At 40.7% G+C, this 10,011-nt stretch overlaps 1 protein-coding gene across 2 annotated transcripts in view; it reads right to left on the bottom strand.

The window, feature by feature from the left end:
- Positions 1-10,011, bottom strand: part of MAML3 (mastermind like transcriptional coactivator 3) — a 417,109-nt gene that overhangs the window by 325,500 nt on the left and 81,598 nt on the right. The gene's annotated exons all lie outside the window — the stretch shown is intronic.

The raw sequence follows: 10,011 nt of genomic DNA, 5'->3' as shown, positions 1-10,011 counted from the left end.
CCCTCTCTCTCTCTCTGACCTTCCCGTGCTCATGCTGCCTCTCTCTCTCTCTCTCTCTCAGAAATAAATCATTAAAAAAATTTTTAAAAAAAAAAAAAAAACATTCTGCCTCTGATATAGGGGGGAGACAGCACTTTAGCACCTCTAAGATTAGCAAGAAACAAAATGCTATTCTTAGAAGGTCTGGTGCAAGAGAATTCTGAAGGATTTCTGTAATCAAAACAACGATCAAAGTTCACCACTGTGCAAGAGTTCCAGTATGTCCATTCCAGGCAAGTAACAAGACTAAGTTTATACCCAGTTACTGAAACACAACCTTGGCCGGTAGTAATGTTTGCCAGTCTAGATACATCCTCCTCTTATTTAATGAAGAATTAAAGAATCTGATATTCAGAATGGACATGGTCGTCACCAGTAAGGCTGTTGCCTCTTTCGCAAACGGTCATCTTAGTCCGATGACTTGTTACTCAGACTTCATTTGGTGCTGGCAGAAGTTACCACTTACTGGCAAAAGGAACTGAAAAGGGAATGACAATATGGTGCCTGTATATGCAACTGCCACGGAGCCCAGTGTTTTGACATTGTTACCGAAACAAACTCAACTATTTATGAGAGCGAAGTTGAATCAAACAGTTGGTGTGGCAGAAAAAACATCTGTTTGGGAAGTCTTTTTGTCTAGAAAGTCACTAAGAAAAGAGGAGGAAGAACAGCTACCACACAAACACAAATACCCCCAAAAAACTCATAAATAGCATTGTCGAGTGGGAACAACTACCTCGCCCCCATTATTATCACAATCACCGGCCGACCATGCTACCCAGAAGCCTCAGGCATTGACTGCATCACCGTGGACGGCTACCTCCTCTGAATAATCCAAAGTTACCTCTTCACACACCAAAAAGGTTATTGTGAATTAATTATCTTGAATGCATTATCTTTCTAGAAGGAAGCACAAGCTCTTTTGCCTTCTTGAACAGAGAAGTGTGAACAAAATGAAACTTTTTTTCTTGATCTCAACCATGAGACACTGTACTACCGCTACACCAGTGTGGCCCCGAGGCCAGAGGCAGCAGCACCTCCTGGGAACTTTCAGGAACTGCAGATACTCGGAAGCCTCCCCAGACCTACTGACTCAGACACCCTTGGGGTGAGGCCAAAAGGTTTGTGCTTTAACAAGCCTTCCAAATGAGTCTGACGCAGGCTAAGGTTTAAGCACCAGTGTCATCCAGTAAATGGCTTTGAATTTCTGTGCTCTTAGAGGTCTCCGTCTGCTCTCAATAGGTTCGGTTTTCCCATTTGCAGTTGAGTTAATACTTATTTCTGCCCACCATATAGCTGCCTCTATTGTTCCTTCTCCCTTCTAATTTGCTGTGTCTAATCTGCTGTAGGCTTAGAAACCAGTTGTCATAGGGGGCGCCTGGGTGGCTTAGTAGGTTAAGCGTCTGACTTTCGCTTGGGTCGTGATCTCGCGGTTCGTGGGTTCGAGCCCCGCGTTGGGCTCTGTGCTGACTGCCGGCTCAGAGCCTGGAGCCTGTTTCAGTCTGTGACTCCCTCTCTCTCTGACCCTCCCCTGCTCACGCTGTCTCTCTCTCTCTCTCCTAGAAATAAATAAAAATATTAAAAAAAAAATCATGTGTAAAACATAAACACATAGGACCAAATGAGTAAAGAACTGTTTAAGAACTGGAGAAGCAGCCCTATGAGGACTGTACATAGTTCTAGGACATAGATTTTGAGTATCTAGGTTGCCCTTCTAGAGGCTTTTCTGCGTACTTCCTTAATTGTACAGTATTCACTAGTTTTTATTCCTGATCAGTAGCGGTGGTTGCTGAATGACTGAATTCTTGTAGCTGAAATGTTTCTGTGGTTTGCAAGTGAGTCATTGCAACACCCATCTTAATATTTTTAACATAACTGTATTAGCCAACGTTCATTAAATGTTTGCTATGCGCCAGACACTGCGCTAAACATTTTATATACATTATTTACTTAAAGCCTCACAACATGAACTACGTATTATTTTCCCGATTCTAGATGAAAAAACAAGAGGCACAGAGCTATTGAGAAATCTGCCTAAAATCACAGGGCTATTAAGAAGGATAGCCAGGGACGTCTGGGTGGCTCAGTCGGTTAAGCTTCTGACTTCAGCTCAGGTCATGATCTCATGGTTAGTGGGTTTGAGCCCCGCATCCAGCTCTGTGCTGCCAGCTTGGAGCCTGGAGCCTGCTTTGGATTCTGGGTCCCCAGAATCTCTCTGTCCCTCCCCTGCTCATTCTCCCTCTCTCTCAAAAATAAATACACATTACAAAAATTTTTTAGAAAAAAAAAAAGCGTAGACAGGACTCAGGTTAGCTGGATTCTAAAACCCTCCTTGTCCCTTTTTCTTTTTTTAACATCACTGGGCTGCGTAGCAAAGACGCAGCCAAGTATGCCTCTGAGCATAGAGAGGGGGTAGAGAGACAGTGAGAGAGAGAGACAGAGACAGAGAGAGAATAAATCTAAAGAGTTGGACAGAACTGTAATAAATGATCAATATTCCCCCTTCCTAGGAGGAATCAAGGAAGACCAATGACTCAAGTCATGCCGTCCTATCTGGAAAGTCAAAACGGCCAGTGGCCATGGTAAGAAAGGTCCCCCCACTTCCTCCCACACACTCGCTGTGGGATGCTGTCAGCACTTTTCCTGCTTCCTGCCTAAAGCTAATCCACATTTTGGGTAGTTTTAAAGGATTTCTTCATTTGTTTCCCAGAGGGTTCCACATCCCCTTTTATACTCTACTTTGGGATCCTTATAGTTATTAGTTTGTTTAAAACATACATAATCATTATTTGGAAATTTCATGAGGTCAGAATCTTCCGGTACATCACGGCTGATAAATAACCATAAATAGACCATAACTCACCATCCAGGATACTGTATACTGAAATGTCCTCTTTATTTCTAACTTTGTGTTTGTTTGCTTGCTTTTTTTTGTTTAAGTAAAAGGAAAGAGAGCTCAAGTTTTCTCTCTTACAGTCTAAGATTTTGCTAAACATACAGTAGCACGCTGGTATGATGTTCAGTGCTCTCTAAAATATTCAATATACAAACAGATGCTATGGGTGGATAACTGGTGGAATAAAACACATTAGGCATATTGAAAAGAGATTATTTAAGGATGTGTGTCATGAAGTATAGAGGCAGACCTTATGCTTTTTCTTCTCCATCCTTGGAGCTGCTGGAAAAATTCCTTTTCTTATGGAGAAGATCAGAAACAAACTTCAGATTTCAACAACTTGACTATATTCTGTATTTCATCATATAAATGTTTCCCTACTTTCTAAATTTCAGACAACCTCCTTTGGTTTGATTTTTTTGAAGAATGTGACCTTTGAGGAGGTGTTTTAGGAAAAAAAATGCATCCTATATGTACCTCATAAAGTCACTGAATTAAGGGGGATATTTCTAATTGTTTCATAAGTGAGATGTCTTAGCATTCTGATATAACACTCATGCCAAAGGAAATGTAAGAAGCACATTATAAGCCTTTTATGTTTTGATGAGGAAAATGTTATATAAGACAAAATACAAGGAAAACATAATCTTATCCAAAGTTTACCAACTTAGTGGCATAGAAAAGTACTTTATAATGGACTTTTACCAAACTGTGAATGTTTCTATCATTTAAGGAGGTGGAGGTGGCTTTTTGCCTTTCCACACTAGAAGCACTAGTCTGTCTGTCTGATTCATCGTGGGGCGGGTGGCGGGGGGGAGGGGTGGAGGGGGCCAGAAGGTAACCATGGAGCTTGGGCCCTCTGGTTCCTGTAGATCAGTAAGGTACAAGACTAGAGTCTTTCTGACCCTGCTGTGGCCTGGTCTTCTTCGGAAGCCAGGATTCACAGTGTCCTATACTGATCAGCTCAGACTGTCCACTGTGAACACACACCTTCCTTCTGCCTATCGGAAAAACAATCACCTCCTCCCTCTGATGACCCTCACCCCTCCTCACTTACCAAAAACAATAGATCTGCTGTGCCCCAAAACTAAAGTGGTTTTATTTTTTTAACTTTTTAGGTTTTATTCCTTACAGTTCTCTTCTAATTACCAGAAGATTCTCTCAAAACTCTTTTCAAATTGCTGGAAGGCTCCAATGGCTCCTAACTTCCCATCTCCTAGGCTTCTTTCCCCCAAATCACCAAATATTTATATCACACAGACACCTAAATTTTCCAACAACCATGTCTATCTGGATTGAGTAGGAGTTCTACCCGGTAAGTACCTTGACATATCTTTACCTTTCACTGACATGTCAAGGTACTTACCGGGTAAAACTCCTACCCATGAAGGTATCTCCACCATTAAATGCCAAGAACTGATAGGGAAGCATAAGTAAAGTCTTGCTTTTATTTTATACATAAAGGGTTTGCTGACCAAATTCAAAAGCCATTTTGTGATAGGTAAGTATATGGAAGTGAAAGTCTGAATTAAGTTGACATTAAATACTCAGTTGTGTTTGGAATTATAGTTTGCCTTTACTTTACTTTGTAAAATTCCATCAAGGTAGAATTCCACCTTTCTTCTTAACCTTTTTTTCTTTGATACACATTGCTACTACTTATTTTACTGAAGCAAAAGAAGAAGTATAATTACTGCAGGTATCAGTTGGCTATACTGTTGGTGTTGTTTCTCATGTAAAATGCAGCCGATTTGGTCTGCCTTTGGAAATCGGGAGCAGCCTTTCACCTACAGAGCTGTATGTTCAAAATCAATGTCTCTTGGCTTTACCATCTTCATGACCTTCTCGATTAAAGTCAGTCCAGATAGCATCTGCTGCCCTTCACAAATCAACAGCCTCGCGAAGCCAACACAGTTCCCTGTGAGAACTGGGGCCCTGATTCATCCACATTAAGATTTTTGTAACCTCTGGCAGAGCCCTGCCTTAAAAGTCGCTCCTAGCCTACACAGGAGCTGTAAATTTTACTTGCTCTTTAAAAACTAATATGACACGTGAAAATCCAAAGCTACAGATCATCTGGATCCATGTGAGATACTTCTCATCATAAAATGGGTTTTACGCTGCCCAGTCCCCTTGCCTCTATGTTCTTGGCACCTCTAACAGACAGTAAACCCCCTCAAAAAGGACACCAAACTCAGCTCTGGTGAAGGAGCCGCTCAATAAGTACATGCCTAATCAATGAATGACATCCTAACTTTACAAAACAATTTACTCAGGGTCTTCCTCCTCTGCAAGAGCTTAGATAGTCAGGCCTCTTAGTGCACACCATCAGCAATGGTTGAGTTACACAAAGTTTTCAAGGGCACACCTCTACGTCTCATGCACTAGGGAGACCAAAAACATTGGGTCAAAATGAGTACATCAGATGTATGAAGATCCCAGACTCGACCTTTGCTTTTCAAGGCTGATGTGTTCTAAAGAACATGGACTTGAGCAGCAAACAAACCTGAGTTTGATTCACAACTTTGTGTCTGGGCAGGATTAATCCCTTGATTTTCTAACAGTGGATGTGGGACTATACCTTTGAAGGTGCTGTCAGGAGTAAACAAACTATCAAGTGGCTAACATAGAGCCTGCGTTGCGTAGAAGACACGCCACAAAGGCCAGCTCCTAATAGGTTCCCTAAATAACGTCTGCATCTCTTTGCTTGCCACCCATAACAAAGGTTTAAGGAAGTATCATTCTGATACTTACAGAATCCTCTGTCTCAACCACACAGGTCAGCGGCTTGACCCATTTGACATGCATGTGGATAGATGTGCCCTGGGAATTAATCTCAAAGGAAGGACTACTAACTTACTTTGGCATACAAGTATATCCGTACAAACAGGAGCAGGAAAAAAATCACATTGCTGGAAATGACTAATGTGAGGTTTGGGTATTCAAAGCTGAGTAATTACAAAATAATAAATTTAAGTGTTAAGTGAATCCCAGCTGTGTTCCCACTAAGGTCACCAGAGACAGGAAATATGTATAATATGGAGCCCTGGAGGAGATGCTGCAGAAAGCTACAGCCTGACCTGGTCTACACTGGCCAAATGCTTCTCAGACAGTACCAAGGCTGCCCCAGATTTTCCCATCCTCCTAGCTGCCGCTTCCTTTCTGGGAGATCGCATCCAATTTAAGTCTTGATTAGTGTCAATTTGAACCTAATACCTTTAGATCAGTGTTGAGAGATGAACCACAAAATTTTTTTGTGCCAATTATTCAGATAAGAAGAAAGGGATTTTATACTACACAGGCTGGCTTTTTCTTCTTTTTCTTTTTTTTTTTTTTTTAATCTCCAAGACTTCCAATCTTTTATGCAAATGTGTTAGGGCCAGCATCACTTATATGAGCAACTTCAATAACAATGTTCATGTAGGAATCCCTGAATGATACATTTTGGCATGCTTTTTCTCCAATACCACGGCTTTCTGGAAGCAGGGAAAGGGACTCAGGATAGTAATCAAGGATATCACTAAATATTACAATCCCAGTGGACCATTCAGGATAAGATTTTATAGGGTGTGTATGTGCACGACAAAGGAAGAGAGACAATAAGAAAAAGGAGAAGGAACACAGAAGAAAAAGTCCAAGGCTCTCAGAAAGGGTTCAATTCCCTCGACTGCTCAGGGACATGACTTGAGCCCAGTTACTGGAATGGCCAAAAGTTTGCAAATCTGTGACACAGATTTTCAGAGAACTGCTGGGACAGCCACAAAGTCAGGGGAGGGAGACAGCATAGTGGTATTTACAATACATTGTTAGCTTGCTAACAATTTCTGTACGCTATTAAATTATAATGCCCCAGAATATAAAAATAACTGGAGTGGAGAAGAGTATGTTGATAGTATTAAATTCTTAAAACAGCAGTTTTCTGTAGTGTCTCTCTATTCTGCCAAAAGCACACTCAGCTGCCAAGATTAGGCAGCTAATTCTATTTGTGAAAATAAACATAACAAGACTGAATTTTTTCCTGTATTTAATAGTTTTCAAATATTTAAAATTCACACATCAGGTAATACATAAATGTCAGTTGTAACCTTCTTTTATCTGTTTCTGGTGAACAGAAAAGGAAAGATACATTAAGGAATAAGGAATATACAGTAATAACCGTAGATACTATGGAAATCACTATGTGAAAAACATATAAAATTAAAGTCATCTCTGAATCAAATGACCACTGTTAATACTGCAATATATTCAGTTATAAGCTACGATCCTTTCAAATGAAATGAGTAAAGAAAGAAAAGAAAGCCATTGAACCACAGAATATTTCGTTTCAAAGCTTGGAAGATTTTTAAAACTTTGTATATATAGTTAATTCTTGTAGTTATAATAGCTATTCCCAAAACTCAAGGGCTTACAACACCACTTTGGTTTAGTGAGTGAGGAATTTGGGAACTGACGCTGGCTGTTGGGTGGGGAGGTACACTGGAGCTGTCAACCAGAGAGCCTACCTGTGGCCTCTCTGGCAAGGCAGTGTCAGAGTAGGTGAAATTCTTACATTGCAGCTGACCACCCCCAGGGCAAGGGTACCAACCAGGAAGACTGCGCGACAGTTACCATGGCCTTTTCTGACCCACCCTTGGAAACCTTGGAAGTCATGAACTTCGTGTATTCTATTGGTCCAAGTAGTCATAAGCTCACCCAAGTGCGGGGAGACACACGGACCTTACCACTCAATGGTAAGAATGTCAAAAAGTTTTGGCACAGTCAGAGTGGCTAAAATGAGCAAATCAGAGAACTCTAGATGCTGGCGAGGATGTGGAGAAACGGGCACCCTCCTGCACTGTTGGTGGGAATGTAAACTGGTACAGCCCCTCTGGAAAACAGTGTGGAGGTTCCTCAGGAAACTAACAATAGAACTCCCTTATGACCCAGCAATAGCACTGCTAGGAATTTACCCAAGGGATACAGAAATGCTGAGGCATAGGAGCACATGGACCCCAATGTTCATAGCAGCACTCTCCACAATAGCTAAAACATGGAAAGAGCCTAAGTGTCCATCAACAGATGAATGGATCAAGAAGATGTGGTTTATCTATACCATGGAATACTACATGGCAATGAGAAACAATGACATCTGGCCATGTGTAGCAACATGGATGGACCTTGAGGGTGTTATGCTGAGCGCAATAAGTCAGGCAGAGAAGGACAAATACCATATGTTTGCACGTATAGGAGGATTAGGAGGAACTTGACGGAGGACCAAGGGGGAGAAGAAGGGCGGAAATGGTGGGGGAAAGGGAGAGAGGCAAACCATGAGAGACTCTTGAATGCTGACAAAAACTGAGGACTGATGGATGTGGGGGGGAGGGGGGGATGGGCATGGAGGAGGGCACTTTGGGGATGAGCACTGAGTGTTATGTAGAAACTAATTTGACAATAAACTATTTGTAAAAAAAAAAAAAAAAAAAAAAAAGAAGGCAGGGATGAAAGTGGTTCAAAAAAAAAATATTGTTAAGAGACTAATGGGTAATAATATCCACGTTATGTACTCTTTTATAGTAATACTGACAAAATAACTCCTTCTTAAAGTTTGCAATTAGGTGAACTGAGTGGTTATGTATGCATTATTGACAGTGTAGCACTACTTCCTGTTCCTGACAGGTCGACTGGGAAGCGATTTAGAAGGACAGGAACATCATTGTCCTAGAAATAGGACACCTTAGATTTGTTTATGGCTCAACCATTTACTAGCAAAATGGCCTTTGATGAGCCACACAATTTCTCTGGAATCTAGTTTTCTTACCTGCAAAATGTAAGAGCTTAGATACATTGCCTATTCTGTGATTGTTAGATTCTGTTCCTTCAGCTCATGGTATATGAGTAGAAGTGATATGGAGTGGGAGGGAATGAAAGGAAAAGAACACAGACCTTAGAGCTAGAGAAGTTTATCCTGTTTCTTTTCTTTTTTTAAAGCTCATTTATTTATTTTGAGAGAAAGACAGAGATAGCACAAGTGGAAGAGGGGCAGAGTGAAAGGGAGAGAGATAAAATCTCAGGCAGGCTCCACACTGGCAGCGTGGAGCCCAATGTGAGGCTCAAACTCATGAAATCATGAGATCATGACCTGAGCTGAAACCGAGAGTCAAACGTCTAACCTACTGAGCCACCCAGGTGCCCCTATGCTTTTTATTTTCAAATTCTACTTCATTGTAAATGGGATACACATAGTCCCTTCAACTCTTTATGGATGTATCTTCATTTGTAGAGAGGAGATACTAATGCATACCTCCCAAGGTTGTTGTGAATATTAAATATAAAAAACTAAATAAATTTTTAAAAAGCTAAAAAAAAAAAAAAAAAGTTTTGGCACAATGGCTTTCTCAGTCTTTGCGTTCTCTATAATTCCTTGCAGATAGTTTAATTTGTGCCCATAAACATAAGTGCCTACAAGCTTTACATATAATAGGTGTTCCATAAATGTTTGGAAGGTATTATCATACATACTTTGCTCAGAGGGAAGAGTATGACATGGCCACTAATGAACTCACAAAAGTGTTCAAATATGGGGTGGATATGAACACTTAACCAAGAGTCCCTGCCTGGGCACTTTTCGGACTAATTGGGCCAGTCCATAAACTTGTAAGGGTATGAAAATAAGCACTGCTCAGTAAAGAGAACTCTACCAAGAGCCACTCTATCAGCTTTCAAGTGAGAAAAAAACGGACTTGAATCCTGACCCTATCACTTACAAGTTGTACCATAAAACACATTATTTCACCCCTCTAAAATCTGTTCTCTCGATTTTCAAACAATCACAAATAATACCACCTATCTCATACTGTTCTTCTGAGGATTAAATGTGTAAATACCATTATACAGCTAAGAACAGGGCCAGACATAGAATTAGCGCTCAATAAATAGGTGTTGCTTTTATATCACTGTTAGTATTTTAAAATTCTTAACCCATTTCAAAGTACATAGTAAGCACTCAATAAGTGTTAGCCATTAATATAATTATAGCCCACTAACCCTCATTTTGTCTAGTTTCCATTACCTCTCTACCCTCCCACCACGAGCAAACA

Source organism: Hyaena hyaena, unplaced genomic scaffold, assembly GCF_003009895.1.
Source record: "Hyaena hyaena isolate Hyena2069 unplaced genomic scaffold, ASM300989v1 scaffold_333, whole genome shotgun sequence".
Taxonomy (NCBI): Eukaryota; Metazoa; Chordata; class Mammalia; order Carnivora; family Hyaenidae; genus Hyaena; species Hyaena hyaena.
This window is presented reverse-complemented; position numbering and strand designations above follow the sequence as displayed.